The 27,810-nt window shown below is 38.4% G+C and overlaps 1 long non-coding RNA gene across 1 annotated transcript in view; it reads left to right on the plus strand.

Moving 5' to 3' along the window:
• LOC147825476 (uncharacterized) overlaps positions 1 to 27,080 on the plus strand; it is a 175,652-nt gene extending 148,572 nt beyond the window's left edge. Inside the window, exon 3 of the long non-coding RNA XR_015440641.1 lies at positions 26,972 to 27,080. This is a non-coding gene — a long non-coding RNA (uncharacterized LOC147825476). The remainder of the gene's footprint in view (positions 1 to 26,971) is intronic.
• The last annotated feature ends 730 nt before the right edge of the window (positions 27,081 to 27,810 follow it).

The raw sequence follows: 27,810 nt of genomic DNA on the forward strand, positions 1-27,810 counted from the left end.
AAACACCCTGGAAGGTTTGTTGGGAAGGAAATAAAAATGATGAGTTTTCAAGGAAAGGCATTGATAGGTGTTGGATGTACTAAAAAGAGATACTTGTGATGATAGTGTAGTTAATTTAATAAATAATCATAAATGGATTCAAATCGCATTTACTGTATCACAGGCAGGGCTATAGTTTTATAAGTTGTCCTCATCTAATCACTGCAGCAACTACGTGAACTGGAAAAATTGCTTAACCTCTCTGAACTTCAGTTTGCAAAGTGGCAACATGGACTAAGTTTATAAGGTCAGTGAAAGGTTTGAAAAACAGTTTGCAAAGGGAGCCTGACTTCCACATCTAGAAAAAATAGGTAAACAGGAACCCTACATATTCTCCAATGTGAAATGATAAAGACACATATGGAAATCAATAGTTTTCAAGAGACTGGAAGGCTAACCAACTAAGGTTTATTAGTGGAGAAAAGATATTACTTTTTACACATAACATTGGAACAATTAGATATCTATGTGTAAAAATGTTGATTCATTCCTTCTACATAGAAAAATTAAAAATGATCATAAAACTAAATAAAAATCTAAAACGTATAAACCATCTAGAAGAAAACACAGAAAAGATTTGTGACATAGAGAACCAATTTTTTAGGTCTAGCATAAAAATATTAATTATAATATTTCTAATTATAAGAAAATTTTAAAAATGAGAGCTTTAATAATTATAAATATACTTCTTGTATAAAAAGACACTAGTGAGAAAATGAAAAGAGAACCAAAAGACTGGGGGAAATTTATATGCAAGTCACACATCTGAAGGAAAATTGTATTCATAACATATAAAGAACATTCAAAACTTAATAATAAGACAAACAATACAATAAAAATTAGGCAAAAGAATTCAATAGATAGCACCTCAAAGAAGTTACATAAATGACAAATAACTGTGTATGAAATGATAGCCATCATTACTTACTGAGCTAACCCACACATCTATTATAATTGCTAAAATTAAAAAGACCAGTCATACCAATTATTGGCAAATATATGGAGGAACTGAAACTCTCATATTCTGCTGATGGGAATGTGATTAATTGTTCCAATCATTCGGGCACACAGTTTAGCAGTTTCCTCAGGAGTTTAACAGATCCTTATGATTTCACTATTCCTTTCCTAGGTACATTCCCAAGAATAAAGAAAGAATATGTCTATACTTTCATAAAAGAAAGTTTATGTCTCTTTTGTTTGTAATAGTTAAAAACAGAGAACTACTTGGTTATCTATCAAAACATGAATGCATAAATAATCTGTGGTATTCCCATGCAACAGACTAGTACTCAGCAATGAGTTAATTATTGATACTTTCAACAACATGAACACATCTAAAAATAATTATGATGAATACAGATGCCAGACAAAAAAGAATATATACTGTGTGATTTGATTTGGAAAACCTCTCAGAAATGCAAAATAATCTACATGGCAGCTGATTGGTGATTGCCAGGGGAGAAGGGATATGGATAAGAAAGAGGGGTGAATCAAACAGGAATAAGAAGACCATAGAATGATGACTATGTCAACTATCTTGATTGTGGTGATGATTTTATGAGTGTCTGAAAATGTCAAATTACATAAAGGATGTGTGGTTTATTTTATGCCAGATAAACCCCAGTAGGTTGCTAGGAACTTTTTAAAAATGCAAAGTATATGACATGTGTAACCTTGAAACATAGCTTTCTCGAAGCAGTTATGGTGAAATAGTCAAAATGGAATGTGAGAGGACAGAAATTTCATGTTTACAGTTACACTTCCCAGGCAAAAGTGGCAGAACAAAATTCTCTACCGTAGATGTCACACTAAATAATAAATAAAATAAACTAAGAAAAAAACCAATAATTCCTTGTTGAGAATCCTGGGAATGCTGTGTTTGACTGTTAGTGCTAGTATCCTTACACTTCTTTCAGCAGGGAGGAGAAGGGTTGAGGGCTGTGGTGGTCAGCAGGATCTGCCGAGCAAATACATTCTGTACAGGGCACACAATTTCTAAGGTTATTTTATGATAATTATTCAAAAACTCAAATGCAAAGGAGTGCAAGAGATTAACCACATACTAGAAGCCCAAAGGATTCAGCTGAGGGCCTAGATCCCAGCAGTTTCCCACACAAGTCCAGCTAAAGACTTAGAGTCCAAGCCAATGTCCTTCTTGAGTCCAGCCAGTGGCCTATAGCCCATGGTAATATCTCATGCTTGTCCATATTGAGGATCTGCACCTGGATGGCCCAAAGGCCAGTGGTGGAAGCCAGAAAATCTAGCTGGTGAGATGAAGGATTTGTGCCACCAGGCTAAGTGATCCACATTGGAGCCAGGAAGTGATGCTCACAGTGAATATCAGAGCTCCCCTGATGAAAACAGCAGCCATTCCCAGTGACAGTGCGGCCCTGAGCTCCTCCTCTGACAAGAATACCCTAGTTTGCATCAGGAAAACCATCCCCCGCAAGCTTCTCCTAGAAAATCAACAGCCCAAGATCTTCCCCTCCAGTTCTCTTTTTATGGCTATTGGTAACAACATTCATGTGGATTCTCCATGCCCAGACCACACGATTCAGTTCAGCTGGGCGTTACAAGTTGACCATTAGTCAATCCACCACAGAGGCTGAATGGAGAAACCCATCACAGAACCACATTTTCGAGAAGGATTCTCCTGGAGACACAGGGTAGGGAAGAGAGTATTTGTGTTGTCTTATAGCAGTTCATTTTCATCATCTTTGGAGAAGTACAAGGAGAAGTTATACTCACAGCCCTAGGCCATAAAGAACCTGACTGTGAACCAGAGAAAAGTCATATTAGCCCAGATACTGCTCTGGATTCCCAATCACATAATTCCTATTGGTAATTCCTACAGTAGAAAATCCAGGAAAAACGCAAGTCATTGAAAGATGAGTAACACCAATTTATGAATCTCTACAAATGCATTTTAAAAAAGAGAGAATAGAAAGAGATTATCAGGATTAACAAGTAAAAGGTGAAAATTCCCTCATTAGAAAAATGTTACCATGGATTAGATAAGAATCTTAATAAAGTAGGTTTCCAGGAATTAAAAAAAAATCTAATCAAGCATATTCAATTCAATAAAAAGTTAAGGACTTGCGGGAAGACATGTAAGATCATAAAGGATGTTTAAAATGAATTCAAAATTGAAAAGAATGAGAAATCAAAAATATTGCAGTTACATTGGAGGCTTCCCAAAGAGAAAAGATATGGCTAAAATACTCAAATATATGGGATTGAATTAAAAAATCAAGCAAAATTAAACATAAATCCATACAACTTACAAAGGAGAAGCAGAAAAATTAGCTGGGAAAAATAAGAATACCTGAAGATTACAAGACCAAAAGAACATGAATACAATCTTCACAGGTAATTGCAGAATTTTTTTAACAAAACAAAAGCATATATTAAAAATCATAATATGTCATAAGAAAAATTAATTCAAAATGATCAACACTGAAGTCTTAGTCTAAGAAAAGTTCCTGGAATTCAAAGATTAATCCTATTTTTGTAAAATGCTATTTCTGTAAAATCCTATTGCTGACAAAAAGATAAAATCCCTTATACAAAAAGGAAAATCAGTCTGCTCCAGACTCCTCCACAGCTAGAACCCATGCTAGAAGATAAAGCAATGTCTAAAGTCTTCAAAGAAAGAAAATGTTGCAATAATGCCACACTTGGTGCCCATGTCAACCCAGTTATAAAGGCAATGCACATCAGTAAGCCTGCAACAACTCCAGAACTATAATCCCAATGAGTCCAGGATGCATTTTTCTGTGTAGTCCTTTCTTTTGTTTATTTATTGATTTTTTTGAGACAGGGTCTCACTATGCAGTTCAGGCTGGGCTTGAACTCATTATGTAGCCCAGGCTAGACTTGAACTTGCAGCAGTCCTCCAGCCTCAGCCTCCTGAATGCTGGAACTATAGGTGTGCTCCACTACGCCAGGTGCACCTTTCTAGGAGATTCTATGGAGTGAACTTCCACTGATGCAGAGATGAATGGGGCAAAGATGGCAAACTTGTTTGATTTAGAGAGGCATGACCAAAATAAACATGGGGGTTATAGTTCTAGACTAACATGTAAATAATTTATAATCCCCAAAAAATGGAAATGAGAAAGCTAGGATGAGAAGGAAAAAAAATCGGAGGTAGTGTAGAAAGTTGTGTAAGTGGAAATGAAAAGCTTTTTAAGGCTGATTAACTGAATAGTAGAGCTATGAGCATCCTTAAATGTTTAAAGGCACTCCTTGAAAAAATTGTATGACCCAATAACATCACATGGTGAGTACGGAGGAAAAACAGAGGAGATATAATGGAAAAAATAACAATTTCATTATTCCTTGCAGTAAAGAATTTTAGCCCCATAGTAGCTAAAAACTGGAGGAGTAAATAGAATGATACAGTCACTCCAGAAGCATACTTATAGATGTTGAAACTTAGACACTTGTAAGAATTTTTATTGCAACGTCCTTGTAAAAACAAAGATTAGAAATACAGCAGTACCTCACTTCAGCAACTTGATTCTTTCTTCAGTTCTGATTGCAGAATTCATTCCACACTTGGAACCGAGGTGGCACTGTATTCCAAGTGTCTGGAAATTAGAATTTCACAATCATACAAGGAAAGTATTGGGAAGACTGTATTAGCTCTGTGAAATGATATCTAAGTAACTAACAGAAGCAAGACAAAAGTTGCATGTATGGAATGCTTACCAGTTTGAAAAGAAAATTAATTGTACATGCACACATGTGCACAAACTGTGCCTGAAGGACTTAGCTTAGGTAGGTGTCTGTGGGAAGAAGACTTACTAGAAATCAGGAGCAGGATGGAAATTGCTTTCTCAGTATCTTTTCATACTTTTTGTGTTCCGGATCATTTGCACATTTATTACTTTATAAGATAATAACTCGTTTTAAATTTGTTTTCAGTGAGATGACATTTACCTAACATAAAATGAACAATGCTATAATGCACAATTTGCTGACATTTAGTGCTGTGCCCCCACCATCTCTGTCTAGTTCCAAAATATTTTCACCACCCCCAGAGGACCTGCTGTACCTATCAAAACATCACTCTTCATTAGTAATTAGCTTTGAAAGAAAGAAAAAACACTCTGGCTGTCGCCTTGAAAGCTCTTTACATCTGCACATCCCTGGAACCTTTGCAGCCTTGATGACTTCAGCCTCAGCTCTACAGCCTGTGTTGAGTCTCAGTAGGCATCTCCTCATTATCTTAGCACTCACTGTTCTGTGCTTGCAACCCCATGCTCTCTGCTTTTTGCTTATCTCACTCCTAGTTCATCTAGAAGTTGCCCTAAATACCCAGGGCAGATCTGATAGCCAGAGTAGGAAGTTCTCCCGTAGCTACTGCGATCATGCAGCTCCTTAGTGGTGTAACTGGAATTCAGACCTAGAAAAGTGGAGGTTGAGTCTATGTTCTCAGTAACTCAGTCTGCTGGCCATTTGACTATAATCTAATTATAGTCAGTTCACACCTACAGTAAAGAGTAAATGCTTCATTAACACAGCTCTAGTTCTATAATACTTGGACACTGAAGACTGGAACACACCAGGTGTGATAGAAAAATAGGGTGAATGCTTACTTAAAAAAAATATTGCTGTAAAAGACACTTTGCCATGAATCGCGCTCTCTTTCAACACACTTATCTCACTGTTCTTGCCATTTTCTGAAGAGGTTCTGTACGTCATCTTCTGTGAGTGTCCTTATTTGCTCTGTTGTGGCTGGTTTCATGTTCTGAGTCAATTCAAATAATTTCTCTTTCCTGATCCTTTTGATGTTGGGGAAGAGCCAGAAGTTGCACAGTGCCAGATCTGTGGAATAAATTGGATTAGGACACACTCTCATGTTGTTATTTGACAGAAATTGCTGTAAATGGTTGATCAACAAAATGTGATTACAGAATATGGTGACTTTAAATAAAAAATTACTGTAAAGGACATATTGTCATCAGTCCCCCTCAAAATGCTTAAAATACTCACCTTTGCTTTGAACACACTTATTCCATCATTCTTGGCAATATGTCTTCTTCTGTAATAAGTTTTTAAAAGATTTAAGCATCCATTGTATTTTTCTATTACCCTTTATCTGGTGTGCCTCCTGCCTCAAAACTTCAGGGACTAGCATAAAAGAAGAGTCTACACCAGGAGAATAATTTTGAGTATAAATGAGCATTTGAAAAATGAGAGTAAAAACTCACCAGCCAATTCTACAGTGACACTAGTGGCAAATGGAAGGAGAGAATCCTGACCATTATCTGCCTCCTACATGATATATGTGAAATTGGAAGGATTTTAAAAGAAGATACATACAGATCTTGAAAGCAGTCATGAAGCATTGTTTAATATATGTTCCATATTTTAGTACACGAGAAAGCAAGCAACAGAAAATTGCACAAAATAAGTGAAACTTGCATTGTCTAATAGGACAATGGTACTGAGGTCATAAACAAATTGTTTTAGATTTTAGACATCTGAATGGCATCCCAGGTTTTCATAAAGGGTTTGATGGGGCCTAGGATCTGGTTTCACTGGCACTTATGCCCTTCTCTTCACGGGCATGTAATCTCTCACAAAAGCTATGTCATGGATTTTGCACTTTTTAGAAAGTGGAGTCCACGGCTATTTTTCCTATACAACCAGCTGCCATGGTGCAATGAGAGAGATGTAGATTTCACCGCCTTATGACAGCCTGTGCTACTGAAAGGAAGAGATAGAGATGACTGAGAAAACAGGATGTCTTTGGCAGTGTGATTATTACACTATCAACTTACGTGTTTATTTTCACAAAATCATTTGTTATACTTCATGTAGGTAGATAATAATTTTGGAATCGAATATTCCCTAGAGGGTAGTTGAAGAAGGTTTATATTAAAATGGCTAAAATGGATATTTCAACGAATTCATGGGATGCTGTAACCATGTAGCCTTTTTATTCTGAGAGCTTTGTATGATTGCATCAGTTTCAGTATAGCACAATAGAAGGAACAAGGCGATCAGTGCATAAGGCAGGGTCTGGGACTGGGAAGCCAAGGAGTCAACAGCAGTGTTGGAAATGGTTTATGAGGATACTGTGACTTTTATTTTAAAGACATTTTTTTTCTCTCAGTAACAGCTTTAATTTCTACTTTATGCCTTGTTAAAACTTCAATCAAATGTCTTATTGCTGCAAAGAATTTAGTATTTGGCTGACATTTATTGGTAAGGAAAAATTTATTTTTGATTCAATAACTGTTATGGGTTAGATCTAGAATGTCTCCTAAAAGTTTTGTGTGCTCAGAGGTAGGGCTTGGGGAGAGTGATTGGATAACAGAGGGCCTATAATCCTTAGTGGGTTGATCCATTGATGTGTTTCTTTCTTTCTTTTTTTTTTTTGATGTGTTTATTTCTAAATGTGCTTTTAGGAGGTTGAGCCTGGTTGGAAGAGGTATGTCATTTGGGGTGTGCCTCTGGAGAGTAAATCTCCCTCCTTGACTCCTTCCTTTATTCTCTACTTCCTACTGCTATGAAGAGAGCAGCTTTCCTCCACCATGATTTTCTACTATTCTGGTTCTGCCTTAGAACCACCTTACCATGGACTAAATCCCCTGAACCATCAGCCGAATTAAACTTCTCCTCCTTTAAGTTGTGAGACCAAGGTATTGTGTCCAGCAATGGGAAAGCTAATACCCTCTGTGGTGATGATGACAACAATTGATATTTATCAAGTGGTCATTCTGGTGCTTTCCACATGCTACCTGGTTGATTGTCCTTAACTACCCTATAATCTTATAGTACATCTCATTGTCTCTGTTTTACAAATGTGAAAAATGAGGAATAGGTTAATTGAGTTAAAGAACTTGGTTAAGGTCCCACACCTAATAAAACACATAACCATCGCTCCCATCACATTTAACCACTTCCCAATTACAGAATACTTGCTTTTGAGTCCCAGAAAAGTATTATTTTTGTCTCTCCCAATAAATGACGTAGATCTTGTTACTTTGTAGATGAAACCACTGAGCCTTACAGAAATTAAACAAGTTGCTCATAGTCACCTTGCCAATCTCACCTAATTTTTTACGTAGTAATGAAGTCCAAATATCAACATATTAAAAAATATTTAGCTTTGGTTATTTCTCTGGATGTCGAATATTTCTTATTTATCCAACAATATTGGCTTTATGAATTGGCACATCTACCATAGTTCCTCATGCACTTATAAGGACTTGGGTCCCGTGAGAGAGATTTCACATTGTTAGGGTTGGATAATCCATAATTGCTGCTTTAGAGATCTTCTGCTATCTTGATTTATTTCCATAATGGAAAAAAAAACCCTGTCCTGAATCTAATAGCATGAACTTGATATGTGAAATGCAATTTTATATGTGATTCATCTTAGGCAATTTTTTTTTTTTTGGTGGTGGGGGTTCCAGGGATTGGACTTGGGTCCTTGCGCTTGCACAGCAGGCAGCAAAACCACTGAGGTAAATCCCCGGCCCATCTTCAAGTTGTTTTTGAAAAGTGTGTATCTTTGTTCCATATTACTTGTGATAATGCCTTGTCTTGATCACTGTAGAATTGGAAGGTTTTTCTTCTAACAGAAATTTCTATAGTGAAAATTTTATTGCATATTTCAAGTATACTTGTAGTAATAATACAGTACTTGATTTTCATTTTTTAGCAAGTTATATAAGTATTTTAATTAACACTCACTCAAACCAGAATGTAGATATTATATATAATTTACTAGTGCACAGAAATTGAGGAGAAATTGGGAGGTCATAAGTTCCCAAACATAATTGTCAGAAGTTACACAGTGAGCAAGTGACAGAATCATCGTCATACTCGTCAGTAGCATTCAAAGGATATGAGCGTGGCTTCTCAGTGTTAGAATGGAACCCTGGGTGGAAGACTGAGGGTTTCTAGCTGTCCTATGAGGACATGATGAAATAAGTTCCATGTAGTAGTGTGTGTGTGTGTGTGTGTGTTTGTGAACAGAGGGAAGGGAATTCCCCTCTGGTTTAGAAAGAGAAATGCTGAGAGAGAATATGAGACATGGAAAGGAAAGCTTTTGAAGATAGGAAACATTCTCCATAATGGGAACTACAAGAATGTCAGCTACGCCACTCACCAGCTGTGAGCATGGGTTGGACAGGTGTTTAGAAAAGATGAGAATTGTTAGTGACCATGATGTGAGATGTATATGTACCAATTCCCCAAGATGAATGTAATTACTGTGAATTGCAAATGTACACTAATAATGATTTTTAAAAGAGGGTATGATAATTCTATCCTAGTGCCACTGTGAAATGTTAGTAAGAAAATGTGGGCAAGATCCTCAGATAGCTTTCATGAAACTCTTTCATTGTTCTGTTATTCTAAGTGAAAAAAATTAAGAGGACAGAATTGTTGTCAAATACTTCAATGAGCTAATGTGGAAGAGCAAATAAATATATTATTTTGGGGTATGGGTGAATTACAAGAGATTTTGACTTAATGTCAATCTGGACCAGCCAAAAGGGACACTTTTCCCTCAAGAGTTTATGTTTTGGGGCAAGGGAGAGACTTACAGGAATTTCTTTCACTTGGACAGTTTGAAAGAGATAAAAGCATTAGATCAGCATCAGTTTAGATAAATTATAAGGTTCTTTATAATCTCCAGGGTCTGTGACTGTCCACCTGTATGATCTCCAAAATTACAGATATTTAAAATGAACTAAAAGCAAGTGAAGTTACAGCATTCATATAGATTTTTCCCTTGGTTATATTAAGAGCAAAAGTCACTACTAAGAAAAAACAAATTTCTTCATAGATTTCCCTATCCATAGGCCCCAGTCCTCCCTCTTTCAGACAAATTTGGGGCAAATAAAAGAAAATCTTATTTTATGTAGTGTTTGGAAATATGTCTTATCACAAATATTTTTGGAAGGTGTTTGTGGTCACAACACAACTTGTCACTTTAAGAGATGATACAAGTGGAAAATGTGCATAACTTAAATATGAGTCTTAATAAAACTTAAAAGTTGTTCTATTATAATTGCATATCTGTTTGTGTGATTCCCTTCCTAGGGCAGAGATCACAAATTCTTTCTGTCAAGATCCAGGAGTAAATGTTTATTTCAGGCTCTGTGAGATACATGTTCTGGGTATAGACTAGTCTATTGTACTGTTGTAGCTCTAAGGAAGCCACAAATAATGCACAAATGAATGAGCATAACCGTAGCCCAGAAAAACCTTAAGGTAGTGGCCTGGTGGGTAGACAGTCCATAAACTGTTTCCCTGCCTCATCCCACATACAAAAGTAAACCCAAATAGATCATTGACTTAATTGTAAGGCAGAAAATCATAAAACTCTTAAAATGAAGTATAGAGGCAAGTCAGCACCTTGCCTTGGCTCCAGATTCTTACATTTAACACCACAAACATAGGCAACAAAAGAAAAAAAAAAGATAAGTTGGACTTTATTAAAATAACAACAACAATAATAATCACAATAAAAACCTTAGACACTTAGATGGACATTTTCAGAAAGTGAAAATATAACTCACAAAATGAGAGAGAATATTTACAAATTACTTGTGTTAGGGGTAGTATCCATAAAGAAATCTTGCAAATCAGTATCAGAAAGTGGGTAAAATATTAAAAAGATATTGCTCTGAAGAAGATATACAAATGGACAATGTGCACTTTGAAGAATGCTCAATACCATTAGTCATTAGGAAAATGCAAATTAAAACCACAATACCTCATTTTTCATGCACTAAAATGGCCACAATTATGCATAACATAAGACAAAAATCCGGAAAATTACAAGTGTAGCAAGACACGGAAAACCTTGGAGGCTTATCCACTCGTGGTGAGAGTGTAAAATGGTAGTGTCTGTCCAAAGCAATTTGGTGGTTCCTCCAAAAAGTTAAACATGGGAACACTATATTAGTCAGCAGTTTTACTGCATGCATGTAACCAAAAGAACTGAAAAATGATACAGTACTCAGAAACATGCGCAAGAATGTTTACAGAAGCACTATTTATAACAGTCAGAAAGGACAGCCCTTGGAACTGAAATTTCCCTCAGCATAGAAATGGATACACAAATTACATGGGACATGAATACCATGGAATGCTATGATGAAGTTAAACCTTAGAAATATTATGCTGAGGGAGGGAATCTATAAATAGTGTTGTCTTATTTCATTTTTATACAATATCCAGCATAGGTCAGTACCTAGAGAAGACAGATTGGTGGATGAGGAGATGGAAGGGGGAGGGGACGAAGTCTTCCTGCTTAATGGCTGGGACTTGCCTTTGAGGAGATGAGAATGTTCTGGAGCTTGCTATAGGGAGTGGTTGTGAATACGCCGAATGTCACCAAGTTTGTTAAGAGATTCAAGATGTGTTCTGTGCATGTACCAACTCTCTACATTGAATGCAATCATTATGTACTACAAATATTACAAATACAAATAAAAAATAAAATGGTTAATTTTATGCAAATTTCATCTCAATAAAAGGTAGCAGATACAAAAAGAGTGGATGTGGGATCTGGCTAGGAGGTTGCAGCATAATTCAGGGAAGAGAGAAGATTGTTCTTGAGTAGGACACAGTGGAGTTGAAAGGAAGCAAAATGTCAGCCATCAGCTGGGGCTGGGGCAGAGGGCAGAGGGCGGAGGGCACAGGGCACAGGGCACAGGGCAGAGGGCATAGGGCAGAGGGCAGAGCTGGGGGAGGAAAGATACTGGCTTTGCCTTGGCTCGTGGCCAACTTGATGCTGAAAGGGGATATTTATGGGAATCCAACCAGATCAAACTTTCTCCTGAATTCATTATCTGACCCTATTTTAAATGGACTTACAAGACTATAAAACCAATTCTGGTTAAGGCCATTTATTTCTTCCCAATAAAACTTGACGCTTTCATTTGATCCATTAAAATTCATAATGCCATCTTTTTATTTCTCTCTTTAAAAAGCCATTTTTCCATGTTCTAAGCATAATAATTACCTACTTGACAAATGTATTCCTAATTACACAATTACTTTATTATATAGTATAAGCTTAAAAATGCCTGAAGTCTGAGATTGTCTGGGAAAGAAATGATTTTATTTAATGTATAATGTAATTTTCTCTCAAATAGTTCATTGGGGGTGGAGGAGAAAATGTGTTAGGTTGAAAAGCTCTAGTGTATAGTTTTAGAGCTGTTATTTGTAAGACCGAGGGCCTTACCAAATGCTCCGAGGAGCTGACTGCAGCGAAGAACACCCAGGAGGGAACACACCGGACAAGTAGGAAAGTAAAACAGACCTTTATTAGTCTGGCCAGACGGCACTCCCAAAGCAAAGTAGCTTAGAGAGGCAACTGGCTCAGAGTCCGGGGCTGTTTTTATAGGGGGTTGAGGGGGAGGTTAACATGTAGATTTAAGAGAAAAGAAACAAGGGTTAGTGGTCGACTGTCACGTACTGATGGTTGGCACACACACACTAATGGTCAGGACTGTCACGTACTGATGGTCGGCAGACACACACACACTAATGGTCACAACTGTCACGTACTGATAGTGGGTCCGGGAACGTCCGATCTCCGCGCAAACAAGGAGTTGAGTAATTTACCTTTAAAACTCTATATCTGTTACAAATTTTATCTAGCTTCCCAGAACTAACAAGCTTCTTAATCATTAGCTCACATTTAATTGCAGTCAGGGCTACAAGAATTCTAAGATTACAAGGTTTTGCAGTCCCACAATATTCCCAACAGAAATCAAGGAGAATTGATCAGATATTACAAAATGAGGTAGGATGGAGGAGAGTCTGTGACAGGGCTCCTGTTTATTCTGAGTATAAGTGTGTAGCTTTGTGTGTATTCATGTGTGTGAGTGTGTGTGAATGGGCAAGAGTGTATGTGTGTTTACTCCACTAAGAAAGTGGTGTCTGTCACTAAGTGGCTTTGTCTTGAGTCAAAGTGGGAAGAAATTGAAAATAAGTGTTTGTCTGTGTGGTGTAAGTGGCATGCCATCCAATCTCTGAAATTAGTCCACACCCTTCTAACAGTGGCTGCAGTGCCTACATGTTAAATGCAAATATAGACAAATGAAGTAGGAGACTTTGATCAGCTATTGGAAACTCAATAGGAGAGGAGAATAATTATCATATCTTTTCGGCTTCTTTTTTTATTTAAAAATGTATTGGTACATTTTAGGTATACAATACGTTTACATTGATCATTGGGTGTTTGTACCTGCACGTGATGTATCTTAGCTCTTATTTTTTTCCCATTACCTGTGCGCCCTTCACCCCGTTCACGCTTCCCTATTTACACAGACTTTGATTCCATTTTTTTTTTCTTTCTCATAATTTTTCCTTTCCCTTCTTCTCTTTCTCCTTCCCCTCCCACCACCCCCAAACCCTTGGACCTTTTCCTATTTCAAATGATCAGTTATTCATTTTAATCATTTTCATCTTTATTTACAATTTCAGTTTCTCACACTAGAGAAACTATTCGGTATTTACACGTGTGTCCTATTTATTTCATTTAAGAGTATGGCCTCAATATGCATCCATTTAGCTATAAATGTCTCCGGTTTCTCATTCTTTATGGCTGAGTAATACTCAATTTTATAAAAAAACCACATCTTCTTTATCCAGTTTCCAGCCAATGGGCATTTGGGCTGTTTCCAAACCTTAGCTATTACAAACTGTGCCGCTATAAATGTAGGTGCAAGTATATCACTGTGGTATGATTCTTTTAATTCTTTGGGGAAGATTCCAAGTAGGGGAACAGCTGGGTCAAATGGGACCTGTAGTCCTAATTCTTTGAGGTATCTCCATACTGATTTCCACAGCGGTTGCACCAATCTACCTTCCCACCAACAATAAAGAAAGGTTCCTTTTTTTCCACACACCTGCCAGCATTTGTTATTGGTTGATTTCTTGATAGCAGCTATTCTTTGTGGGGTGGGGTGGGGTGGAATCTCAGTGTTGTTTTCATCTGCATCTCTCCAATGACCAGTGATGTGGAACATTTTTTCATATATTTATTTGCTGTTTTTACTTCTTTGTCTGAGAAATGTCTGTTCATTTCAGATGCCCATTTTTGAATTGGGTCTTTGAATTTGGGAGGTCTGATTTTTTTCAGTTCTCTATATATTCTCGAGAGTAGACCTTTGTCTGAGGTACAGCTGCTAAAAGTTTCTTCCCACATTGTAGGTTGTCTCTTAGCTCTGTTGGTAGTTTCTCTTGCAGTGCAGAAGCTTTATAATATGATGAGATCCCAGTTGTTGATTCTTTGTGTTAGCTCCCGTGCTACTGAAGATTTGTTCATAAAGTCTTTTCCTATGCCAGTCTCATCAAGAGTTCTACCTAACTTATCTGCCAGCAAGTTTAGTATTTCTGTCTTAATATTTAGATCTTTAATCCACTTCAATCTTAGTTTCGTGCATGGTGATAGGTATTGGTCTAGTTTTAATCTTTGGCAGGTTGAAAACCAGTTTTTCCAGCACCATTTATTAAATAGGCTATCTTTCCTCCAATGAGGGTGGTTGGCTCCTTTGCCAAAGATGAGGTGGCTGAGTATGTCTGGAGTTGTTTCTGCATCTTCTAATCTACTCCACTGATCTTCAGATCTGTTTCTTTCCCAGTACCATGCTGTTTTTATCACAGTAGCTTTGTAGTATAGTTTCAAGTTGGGGATTGTGATACTCCCAGCCATGTCTCTGTTGCCTAGAACTGCTTTTGCTCTTCTAGGTTTCTTCTGGTTCCAAATGAATTTTTGGATTGTTTTCTCTAGTTCTGTGAAGTATATTGTTGGAATTTCAATTGGCATTGCATTAAATCTATATAGCAGTTTTGGAAGTATGGCCATTTTCACTATATTGGTTCTTCCTACCCAGGAACAAGGGATATCTTTCCATTTTCTTATATCCTCCTCGATCTCCTTTTTCAGGGTGCTGTAGTTTTCAGTGTAGAGGTCTTTTGCTTCCTTTGTTAGGTTGATTCCTAGATATTTCACTTTTTTAGATGCTATTGTAAAAGGAATTATTTCTGAAATTGCTCTCTCAATGGGTCTGCTATTTGCATATAAGAAGGCTATTTTTTTTTGAGTGTTAACCTTGTATCCAGCTACTCTACTGAATCTGTCAGTTAGTTCTAGCAGACTGTTGACCGAGTTTTTTGGGTCTTCTATGTAAAGTATTATATCATCAGCAAATAATGACAGTTTCACTTCTTCCTTTCCTATCTTTATTCCTTTTATTTCTTTCTCTTGTCTAATTGCTATGGCTAATGTTTCCAGAACAATATTGAACAGGAGTGGTGATAGTAGGCATCCTTGTCTTGTTCCTGATTTTAGCATGAAAGTTTTCAGTTTTTGACCATTTATTATGATGTTGGCTGTTGGTATTTCATAGCCTTAATCAGGTTGAGATAAAGACCTATTCCAATTTTCTGTAGCGTTTTTATCATAAATGGGTGTTGGATTTTGTCAAATGCTTTTTCTTCATCTATTGAGATGATCGTGTGGTTTTTGTCCTTGACTCTGTTAATATAATGTATTACATTTATTGATTTATGGATGTTGTACCATCCTTGAATCCCTGGGATAAATCTGAAATTGGTCAGGGTGTATGATCTTCTTGATTACCGTCTGTATTCTGTTTGCCAGTATCTTTTTGAGGATTTTTGCATCTATGTTCATTAGGGAGATTGGCCTGTAGTTCTCTTTTTGAGTTGGGTCTTTCCCTGGTTTTGGGATCAAAGTAACAATTGCTTCCAGAAATGAATTTGGAAGTCTTGCTTCCCTTTCAATTTCCTTGATGATTTTAAAGAGTAATGGCAATAATTCTTTAAATGTCTTGTAGAATTCAGCAGTGAAGCCATCAGGACCTGGGCTTTTCTTTGTTGGTAAATTTTTTATTACATTTTCAATTTCCCTCATTGTTATTGGGGTGTTTAGAATTTCTGTATCTTCTTCATTTAATTTGGGCAATTCGTATGTATCTAGTGATCTGTCCACTTCTTCTATGTTTTCCATTTTATTAGAGTACAGGTTCTCAAAATAGATATTGATGATCCTCTGGATTTCTGTTGGATCTGTTGTGGCTTCACATTTTTCGTTCCTAATTGCATGGATTTGAGCCTTTTGTTTCCTTTTTTTCATAAGGTTGGCTAAAGGTTTATTGATTTTATTTATTCTTGCAAAAAACCAACTCTTTGATTCATTGATTTTTTGTATCATTCTCTTAGTCTCCATTGCACTGATTTCTGCTCAGATCTTTATGATTTCCTTTCTTGTACAAGCTTTGGGTTTGTTATGCTTTTATTTTTCTAGGAGCTTAAGGTTCTGCATTAGATTATTTAACTGAGTTCTCTCTGTTGTCCTAATATGAGCATTCACTGCTATGAATTTCCTGCGTAGAACTTCTTTCATTGTGTCCCACAGATTCCTGTATGTTGTACTGGCATTATCATTTACTTTTAGAAACTGTCTAATTTCTTCTTTAATTTCCTCTGTCACCCATTGGTTGTTCAGGAGAGTGTTGTTTAATTGCCATGTGTTTGTTGGAGTTGTGCGGTTTCTTATGTTACTGATCTCCAATTTTATTGCACTATGGTCTGATAATATGCAGGGGATAACTTCAATTCTTTTACATTTACTTAGATATGCCCTATGAGCTAGCATGTGATCTATTTTGGAGAATAACCCATGTGCAGCTGAAAAGAATGTGTATTCTAATTTTGTGGGGTGGAACACTCTCTCAACATCTATTAAGTCCATTTGTTCAATAGCTTGGTTCAGTTCTAGAATTTCATTGTTAATTTTTTTTCTAGTTGATCTGTCTATTCATGATAGAGGAGTATTGAGATCCCTCACTACAATTGTATTAGTGCTTATTTGGTCTTTCATGCCCATTAATATTTGTTTTGTATAGTTGGGGGCATTCATATTTGGTGCATATATATTTAGGATTGTCATCTCTTCCTCTCGGATTGTTCCCTTCATAAGTATGTAGTGACCATCTTTGTCTCTCTTAATTAGTTTTGGTTTAAAATCTACTTTGTCTTCAAGTAAGATTGCTACACCTGCTTTTTTCTGGGTTCCTGTTACGTGGAGAACTGTTTTCCATCCTTTTACTTTCAGTCTATGGATTTCCTTTTGAGTTAGGTGTGTTTCTTGTATACAGCATATTGCTGGATTTTGCTTCTTAATCCATTCTGTCAGTCTAGTTTTTTGATTGGTGAATTGAGGCCATTAACGTTGATAGTTACAATTGAGAGATATTGACTCATCCTTGTCGTGATGTTTTACTGTTGTTGGCTCTTTTATTTCTTATTTACCCCCCTTTTGCTTTAGTATCTTACCTTGTCTGGTGCCTTCTCTCTGTTGGGCCTCATGGAGTTGTGACCTTCATTATCTTTTTCTAGGATATTGCTTAAAAGTGTTTGGAGTGCTGGTTTGGTGTTCATGAAATCTCTCAGGTGTTCTTTGTTGTGAAAGTATCTAATTTCCCCATCGATTCTGAAAGATAATTTTGCCAGATACAACAGTCTAGCTTGGAAGTTATTTTCTTTTAGCGCTTGAAATACTTCACTCCAGGCTCTCCTTGATTTGAGAGTTTGTGTTGAGAAATCTGCTGTGATTCTGATGGGCTTTCCTTTGTAAGTGATATGTTTCTTTTCTCTAACTGCCTGTAGAATTTTGCTCTTCTGTTGGGTTTCTGGGATCTTGACTATTATATGTCTAGGTGTAGATTTTTTTTTTGGTCATGGCTAGTTGGAGTTCTATATGCCTCACTTTTCTCTATGTCCAATTCTCTACCTCTGTCTGGGAAGCTTTCTATTACTTCTGTGAATAGTGTTTTTATGTCCACTGTACTTTCTCCTGTTTTTTTTTTTGTGGACTCCTATCAGTCTTATGTTATTCTTCTTTGCATCATCTAGCAGCTGTTGGATTGATTTCTCACAGCCCCCTACTGTCTTTATCAAATCCCTGTTTTCATGATCCTTAACCATAATCCTGTCTTCTATATCTGATATTCTGTCTTCAGATTCTCTTAGTCTGCTTTGCATGATTTCAATGGAGTTTTTAATCTCCTGAATATCTATTTGAATCTGTTTCATGGGTTCCATTTCATTCTTATGTTGGGGAATCATGGTTTCCATTTCTTTCTTATGCTGGGCATTCGTGGCTTCCAGCATGTTTCTGATCTCATCTATTTTCTTATCTGTTTCTGCTCTAGAGCCTCTAATCATGTCTTTCACTCTGCTCACCATATCTGTATTTATCTGGGAGATTATTTCTGTTTTGTATTTTTCTAGAGCCCCATGCATCTGCTTTGTTACTTCCTGTGCTATCAGTTCAGGGTGTCCAAGTGGTTGCTTATCAGATTTTTCCACCTCATTTCCCCCAGAATTTCCTTTTTGTGGTGTTGAAGCCTGCATTTGTGCCTTGCTTAAGTGTCTTCTCATTTTTGTTTTTGGCAGTGTCCTTGGTTTATTTCCTGGGTTGATATTTCAAAATTGTTTAATGTAGGCATCATTGTTGCTTGTGTTTAACACCTTTGTGGAATGATTGCTTTTCAGAGGTGTCTTCCAGATATAGCTTGTGTTTGGGTTTTGAGACTCTAATGACTCTGAAGCTATTTTATTTTCCTTATACCAGGAAGGAAAACTAATTAGATCAATCACAACATGTTAGCCCAAATGACACAGTCAGCAATACCATAGCATCAAGCACAGCTTAGAAAATGACAATTTGTGGTAGTTATTAATCTATCACTTTTAACTATGTGAGTTAAATTAAAACTGAGGACCAACCCACTATAAGTTTGTAATGAATAAACTCTTCAATATAGCATCTTTCCCCTTCAGGGTGGTGAGTTAAAAGGAGTTGGGGAGAGAGGGACAGGTAGAAAGATTAGGAAAATTAGCGGTGAGGCCAGAAGACACAGAAAGATCACAGAAACACTAAGAAGTTGTTAAAGGCAAGAGAAAATGGCAGAATGAAACAACAAAGATATGAATAGAATCCCCTAACAGTAACAGGGAGGCTAGATACCAAATTTACTTTCCTTTAAACATAATGATAATCAAGAGAAGGAAAAAGAGAAGGAAAGAAAAATAAGGGAGAAATCTGAATTCAGTGCAGAAAGGAACAAATGGGGAGATGAAGATCAATGTGGGACAGTGAGAGAATGAGTGAAAGAGAAAGAGAAAGAAAAACTGAAAGAAAAGAAAGAAAAGTAAAAATATGAAGTGTAGAAAAAAGTAAAAATTAAGAATTAAAAATAAAAATATTTTTTCTTCTTTGCAAATAGCAAAAAGTAAAGATTATGGGCCTTCTTCAGGGTATGTCTCTGCTGTCACAGTAGGCAACCTAGGAATCCCTGAGCATATACAAGTCAATGAGTCTCAGCAAGCCAGCAGCAGACCAAATACAGTGGTCTGATTTTTATTGTAGAGATTCTCTTTACTTTTCTGCTAAGCTTCTGTTTTCTTCGAGGAGCCTGAGAAGCCCTCTTTCTGTTACTAACTTCTGCTCTTATCTTGTGGCTCTTAGGACAAGGGTCTTTATAATCCCCTGTGCCCCTGTAGTGTGGGACCAGGTAGCAGAAAAGACAGAAGGCCAGAGGCGCGGGGGAGGGGGGCATGGGCCTTGGAGGCCCCGCGTGGCGAAGCGGACCTCACCACGGCATGGGCGGGGCCCGGGATGACCGCGGAGCTTCATGCTGTTTGTCTCACCAGGCTGGTCGCGGTGGGGAGAGCGTCGGATCTATCTTATCTTTTCAGTTCTCCAACTACTGAGAATAAACTCGGGATAATAGAGCTGCCAACGGTAGGATTGTCAGAATCTTTCATTGGAGGCCTAAGGCACTTCTGGCATACCTGGAAAGTCATATATTTGAGGGAATGGTAATCAAAGAAAAAGTTTTTCTAATTTGATAGATTTGAGGAGGTTATTCTTGATTTTTAATGATTTTTGCTGCTATAGAAAATCTTCTGCAAGGCTTATCTTGGCTTTGCCAACTCCCCCAGAGGGTGGCTATCTGCTGCCTCAGAAATGTGGCTAAACCCCGGAGAATTTTCCTGATTAGGAACACATTTGTCACCGTTTAGAAGATCTGCAGCAACTCTCAAGGCCTAATAATCCCCCTGAGGACACTGTACTCTTCAACGAACACCCCACAGTTTCCCTCAGACTACTCAGGTTGCCTTGAAGGAGCCTGGATTGAACACTGCTTTCAGCTGTTCCATTGATATTCATGCCCTAAATTCACTCCCTTGCTCTTTCTCTGAGAACTACTTTCAAGAGATAGTAAACACACTAAAATCCCATCCATTTATCTCTTGCCTTGCCTTCCTTCTACAGTACTTGTCTCCCAGGCTCAGTGGTAATGCCATTTCTTGTGGAAAGTCACCTGACCTCACCCCCACACAGCCTCCTGCACCCCAGAATCCACCACCACCACTCTGTACTCTCACAGCATCCTGAAGTTAAGCTGAGCCTCTTACTTCCAGCCAGTCCCTCTATGGAGCATCAGCTGACACCAGTTGACATCCTCACAGCAGGTTCAGATGAGGAGGGATGGGTGTGGGGAGCCATCCCTTTCCTACCTGTAGACCGTAGAGGATGGTGGGACCCAACCATCCTGCAGGAGAAGGACTCAGGCAGAACTCACCTCAGGGCTCAGGTTCAACGAGATAGCAACAGAAACACTCAATCATCACAAGGACCCATGAGTGTAAATATCAGTAGAGATCTGGTGAGGAGGGCGTTTCATAGAAAAAGCCCATCATGGTGTCTTGCATCTTCTGCTGGTGCTTCTCCTCCTCTTATTTTTTCCTCATTTACCTCCTCTCATGCTGTCCACACAATCCCAGTTATCTTTCCCAGGTGTATAGAGCAGAGTTCTGCTGCCGAATTCTTGACACCAACCACCTAGGGCACCTCTGGGCACTTGCACCAGAGGGAAAGCATCTGTTTCCTTCATCTCTTTATTCCCAGTGCGGTGGTTTGGAAGGGATTTAAATAATAAATAAATGAGTACATTGGTAACATGAGGAGACATCATCTATCAGTGGAAATGACTGTATTCTGTGACATTCTTAAGCTTTTGGTCAACACAACAGCTACGTTTGACTCTAAGAACGTTGTCCTCTGCTCACCCTTGGGGAGTTTGCTAGAAGCCCATGATGTCGCTATCCTCACCAAGTGGATAATGAAGAACGTAAAATAGTTACACCTCAAATGATTAGCTGATGGCTAAGTGCTAATTGAGGTGAGTGGAAAGTGCCTTTTAGAGGAAGGAGAAGCCGGAACAGGCTGGGGGCTCTGGGTAGAGTTTTGTACATGAGGATAACCTTGATGAGGGCCTTGAAGGAGAGGTAGCATGTTGGATGGGTGAGGAGGGAATGAGAGAATGTGTGCTGTTGGGGCAGAACTGAACAAGAGAGTGGATGGGTGTCACGCAGGAGAGAGGCACACATGTCAGATGTCTGTGACCGCCAGGAGGAAGAATTTGGCCTTGTATCTATAAATAACAAGAAAGCAGCATGAGTTTCCCAAGCTCTTCTTACCGACTAGACCTTCCCGCATTCAGGACTCAAACCTGAGTCTCATCAGAATGGTGGATGCCCCAGAGAAGCTGAATGCATTTGCCCTCCTCACAGACAGCGGGTGATAGGGCTGGAATTCCTCCTCCCTCTTCTCACCCATGTGGAAAAGCTTGGCATCTTGTGACCCTACTCCTTGAAGAGAGATGAATTTTTGATAATAGGACGTGGGGAAACTCAATTCTGGTGACGGGAACAGGGCTCCCAGCAGTCAGCTGGTCTCTTTGGAAGGGTGGGAAGTGGTGGGGCAGAGTAGAGGTCTCCATGGGCAGACATTCCTCAAGGGACACATGGAAAGGGCCCCGTGCTCTCACTCTCTTCTACACCGTGGCCGGCCGAGGCACCTGTGGAGAATAGCTGCAAGACCTGCACGATGCTCCCAGTATCTCGCTTTTCTGGGTGGCAAATTGTGCCCCTGAGAGATTTCTGTGGGGGTAGCCAGCCACAGTGGAATGTGAGCAAATGCCAGCTCATCACATAGGTGGTCATGAGTAAACTTCTTGGTTCAGTTCATGTCCCTTTGGGCTTTCTCAAGTTCCTGTTGGGTCTCTAACAAGTTGGTTGGTCCTGGAGTGCTAATTTGAAGGCAATGGGGAGGGAGATAAGATAAATATTATTTATTTTCATTTAGCAGATGCCGAACACAAGACTCAGAGCTGAATAAGTCACTCAAGCTGTATTTGAAGTTACATAATTCCTATCAGGTGATTTGAATTCAAACACTTGTGCTAATCTGATGCCAGAATTTCTAATTCTTTACACAGAAACTGTGTTTAAGTAGAATATTTAGAAACTGGTGTCATAGAAAGGGCTTTTGATTTGGATAGAGGCTGTATAGGTACATTGAAATTACCCCAACATTTTTAGCACATTTTCTGAGGGTTCCTGAATTTAAGATTACATAGATCCTGAATTTTAATGCTATAAGCTTCACTTTTATAGAATATCTTTGCTTGAGATTGAAGACTTATGTTACAAGTATAATGCCTAACTGGGTATTGCTACAGTTGTGGCTAAAATGTCCTCATATTTTCCTTTTTTTTTTTCCATACCGGGGATTGAACTAGGGACCTTGAGCTTGCAAGGCAGGTGGTGGAACCACTGAGCTAAATCCCCAGCCCACCTCATATTTTCTTTTTACCTAGGGAAGTTCATAAACCTGTGTGTGTGTGTGTGTGTGTGTGTGTGTGTGTGTGTGTGTTTACATGTGGAGGAGTGAAAGATATCTTTACATACATAAGGGACACCAAATTCCAAGGTTCCAGGAGTCAAGTGGTACTTCAGTAGAAGGGAACTCACCCTAGGTGACAAAACGCAAACTGGAGAGTCTTGAATTAATGGTGTGAAATGTGACATCTATGAGAATACGGAGATGCCATGGCTCACTGAATCTCTTGCTTGTTTTTCAGTGGAAGCAAAGATATGGATAATGGTAGCTCGGATAGGCAGAATGAGAATGGATGGGGCAGCAAGAGGCCTGAGTTCCAGTCCTGTTCTGCACACAAACTCCACCTGACCTGGGAGAGCCACTTTGTCTCTGGGCCTTGAAAAGCAATTTAGTGCAGATGGTACATTACATCCTTTAACTAAAAGCATACACAGAGACAGTGGTCATCCCAGGGGTACCCCCAAAAGGCACAGGACAACTTCTGTGTGGTTCCAGCAACTCTCTCTGTCTCTGTCTCTCTCTGTCTCTCTCCCTCTCTCCCTTGGTTCTGGGTTTGAGCCCCATTTATAGTCCTCTTAAAGATTATTTTGAGTCAGGATCTCACTCAATTGCCAGGCTGGCTTTAAACTTGTGATCCTCCTGCCTTAGCCTCCTGAGTAGCTGAAATTTACAGGCATGCACCATTGTGCCCAATGCAGTGTCCAATTTATTGATCTATGTGCTGCTGACAGGGGCTAATTATACGTACACTTTTATTAATGTAGTTTTCTAAATGTATTTCATTCTTCTGGTTAACTTTATAATAATAAAATAAAAACATGCAAATCAAAAATATCGTAATGACCTCAAACAATTATTTTAGGAAAAAAGTTGAAAAGCCACACAAAAATGTCTTTTAAGAAGCCCCTGAAGACTCTCCTCTCATTTGGATGATTGTAGCTTTCTACATAGGTCAGAGATGAGTAGTGAGATGAGGAAAAAGGAAATACCCACAGTGATATCACAATTCAGAATGGACTACTCTGGACAGCGAGTCCTTATGACCGAAGAAATCGTCTACCACAGAGTCTCACTGACTCTGACCGTGCGGATTTAATAACCGAGCCCTGAAGCAGTACATGTGTAATCCATTTCAGGGAGGAGGCAGTAAATTGAAAGTGAGGTTGAAACTCGGCAGTCATGTTTATTTGGGATGTTAATCCCGCCCCAGGATGTAAAGGATATTAATGAGGACACAGAGATAAGCATATGAATGGGATTGCAGTCAGTCTTGCCAACACAGATAACACTTCCATAAATGCATCTTTCTTTTCCATTTAAGTCAGTGTTCAGTTAAGGTGGGAATTTGTGTTTAAAATTAAAGAGATCTGACAGATTAAAGGTTAGAAGTAAAAGTCTTATACCTCGCATATGGAGCCACCACAGTGGCTAGTGTCCTGAAACTGTGGTGGAAGAAAAGAATCCGTTTATGCTGTGTGGACTGCAGTCCTTATCATTGAGTAGACACCAACATATGTCAGAGGCTTTGAGACATGTTTCCTTGGCAAGCTTGGCAGCAAAGAGTCTTCACTTGAAGACAATGTTCAAATGGCCAGAAGTGGGTGTTGATCCACAATGAATAGTTATGTGAGAATGAGTCATCATATTCATTTTGTATAGTTATCCAGTGATCCTAGTATAACAGACAGTACGTATTCTGTGTGACCCTGAAACTCCACTCCAAGGGATGTATTCTATAAAAAGTCACCCACTCGTCCATCCAGAGACACAGATAAGAAGGTTCATGACAGCTTTGTATGTAATAGTCAAAAAATTGTACCAAAAAAAAAATTGTAGAAGTACCCAGTTACCATCCACGTGTGAAGGAGAAGTAAGTATGGTATAGTCATATAATGAAATACAGTTCATTGAACTAGAGTGATGTGCATTGCTATAGTTTGAATCTTAAGTGTCCCCCAAAGGCCAATATGTTTAAAAGTTTGTTTTCCAATTTGATGCTTTTGGGAGTTGGTGGAAAGTTTAAGAGTTGGGGCCCAGTGAGAGGCCATACGTCTTTGGAATCATTGGGGATGCAGCCATGGAGAGGACGGTGGGCTCTGGCCTCCCCTTTTATCTCCCTTATGCTCCCTGTCACTGAGGTAAATGGCTTTGCTGTGCTCTGCACTCCCTACTAGGATGTGCCGCCTTGCTACAGACTCAAGCAACAGAGCTGACCCATGCTGACTGCAAGCTCTACAACTGTGAGCCAGAATGTTTTCTCTTTATGTGTGAATTATCCCAGGTATTTGTTGTGTTAACACATTTGTGAACGTTAACATCGCCTCAATACTCTTACTTATGAATGTAATTTGTAGAAGAAGTATATTTTATAACATTTATCAACCTATAAAAGTAATATTGTAAATTATCAGGGACATATACAACTAGTAAAGAAACAGAGTACTGTGGGAAGGGCCCGCATCAGGTCATCATCACTTCTGGGAGGGCATAACAGGGGTATGAACTGAGGTGAAAAAGCATCAGGTGTGTGACTCTGCATTGAGTTTTTGCTCATTTTAATCATTATACTTTTTTCCCTTATAATAGACATTATATTTTCATATGGCTGAAATTATTTATAAGACATTTACAATTTAATCTGAAAATAACATTGTGATTCATCTATTCATCTATGTATTAATCTAGCTTTCATTCAGTAAATGTTTACTGAACTCCTTCTTTATGTAGTTCTCTTCAGAGCTATGAAAGATACAAGAGAAAGACAAGGTGTATATCTCCCAAGGGCTAGTAGCTAAGTTGAAAAACAAAACACTGGGAAATCTAGGCAATATTACAGTAAAAGAAGAATCTAAAAGGGAGACAAAGATTGAAGCAATGGTACACAAAATACCCGATTCCCAAGAATGTAGTAGAAGATGAGAAGTATGGATGTGAGAAAAAGCAATTCCTGGGACACAAATTCACTCGTTCAGATTTCTGGGTCTTCTTTCTAGGACATAGTAGAATCTATTATCTTGACATGTGCTCCCATTCAGACCTGGGTTGTTTGAAAGTCTTCTCACAATGGCTGAAGTTCTGTCCAGGGGGTGATTTTCTTTCTATTGCATTTGTGCTTTGTGAGTGTGTCACAGTTCTCCTCCCGGTGGTGTGATAATGGCAGGGCAGTATTTATCAATCATTATAATGCTTTCATTCTACACCACTCTTTATGACTGTGGTTCTCTCAAAGAGCACACAGACAGGACTAGAGAGCACCCAGTACCCACGTACGAATGGAGTGGCATGCTCAGTGGACCTCACTGGCAGCCATTTGTGTGGGACTGAGTGTTACCATGGGAAAGACTGTATCACCTGGAATTTCCTCACAGCTCTGGTATTTCCTGCTTCAGCTTCAAAAAGTTGTGAATCTGTAGTCTGTGGATGTCCTGAACCCGACTTTAACTTTCATTTCTTAGTTACTGCACTGGCTTGTCCATAACGTTATTGCATTGATGGCTTATCTTCATCTCTCTGAAAGCTCTCTCGAAATTTGAAGTAAACTTCACATCTCTAGTATTTCATAAATTAGTAAACCAAACTGTTTGCCTCATCTAGACTTTTCATACATTTTACAGTCTATAAGATTAATTATTACTCCACTTTCATTTTTCTAATGAAGAAAATTCTTAACTTTCCAAAAGTATTAACTTTCATATTTTTCATATATTATTTCATTAGAATTGGTATAACATCTCCATAAAATGAAATGGGCAGGTACTTGTGTGGTAGGTGTTTCAGGGGAATTAAATTATGTATTAGTCCAGTTCAGCATTTTTTTTTTTTTTGGTACTGGGGATTGAACTCACGACCTTGTGCTTGCGAGGCAGGTGGCAGCACCACTGAGCTAAACCCTCGGCCCTAGTCCAGTTCAGTTTTAACCTTTGGTGAGTTTTGGCAGAAGGACTGAGGGAGAGAACACCAGATTTAAAATTTATGAATTCTCAGTCACAAATTAGGAAGCCTCAGACTGTATCTTTACCATATTTCTAATCCATTTAAAGACCTGTTTGCCCAAATTTCATAATATTTATGTTCAAAAGACACTTTAGAGAGAACATTGTGTTTGAGGCTTGTTCACATATATTTCTTATGAGGTACAAGTTTAACTTGACTTTATTATTCCACCAGACCAAAAATGAAGGCCTTGAGATGTGCGAGAGATTTACCAAAGTCTAGAACTGACCAGTGCTGAAATTGACCAGGGCAAGAGAAAGGGGAAGATCAGCATGTGACATTTCCCAAAGAGGTATGAATAGCATGGTGCAGATATTCACGATCTGTAAAATGTTAAGGACAGAAATGTACCTGCCGTTGGACTAAACAGGGAGGAACTTAGCCATACAGAAACTATTTGAGGGACACAACCCAGGATGCCCCTCATCAGTAAATACATACTGAAAGCCAGAGATAATTTATGACACCAACAGTATTCTTTCTGTATTAAATATTTATTACCACATCCAGGATAATAACAAGGCTGCTTAAGGTTACTAACCTCACTATCCACATACATAAATGCTTTAGTAGCACATATGCATATGTGCTAATGTGTATTTTTATAGGCTCACAGATATTAAAAAAGGATGGAAATTAAAGATTGTTATGTGAAACCCTATCTGATTTTAACATGATGAAAGTGCACTGCAAATGTTCTCATATCACAGTGCTTCCAATTCCATAGGAGTATTTGTTACAATGACAAATTATGGGAAATGGCTCATGTGGCTTTATTCTCATTTAAATTTTCATTTGTCATTGTAAGATGAATTAAAATTATGAAACAAAATGGCTTGTTTTTCAGTTACCAGGTCCTCTGTTCATTTAAGGCAAGGAATCAGGATGGCTACTTACCTGTGTGAGGAGCAATGAGGGTGATTTTGTTGCACATAGGATTCATTAGCTGTGAGTGCACTTGCTTAGAGACATTTCATGTCTGCTCATTTTCAGGGAGAGGGATGGTTCTTCTT

Source organism: Heterocephalus glaber, unplaced genomic scaffold, assembly GCF_053883595.1.
Source record: "Heterocephalus glaber isolate CG9 unplaced genomic scaffold, H.glaber_assembly_v1.0 deba00001498, whole genome shotgun sequence".
Classification (NCBI taxonomy): Eukaryota; Metazoa; Chordata; class Mammalia; order Rodentia; family Bathyergidae; genus Heterocephalus; species Heterocephalus glaber.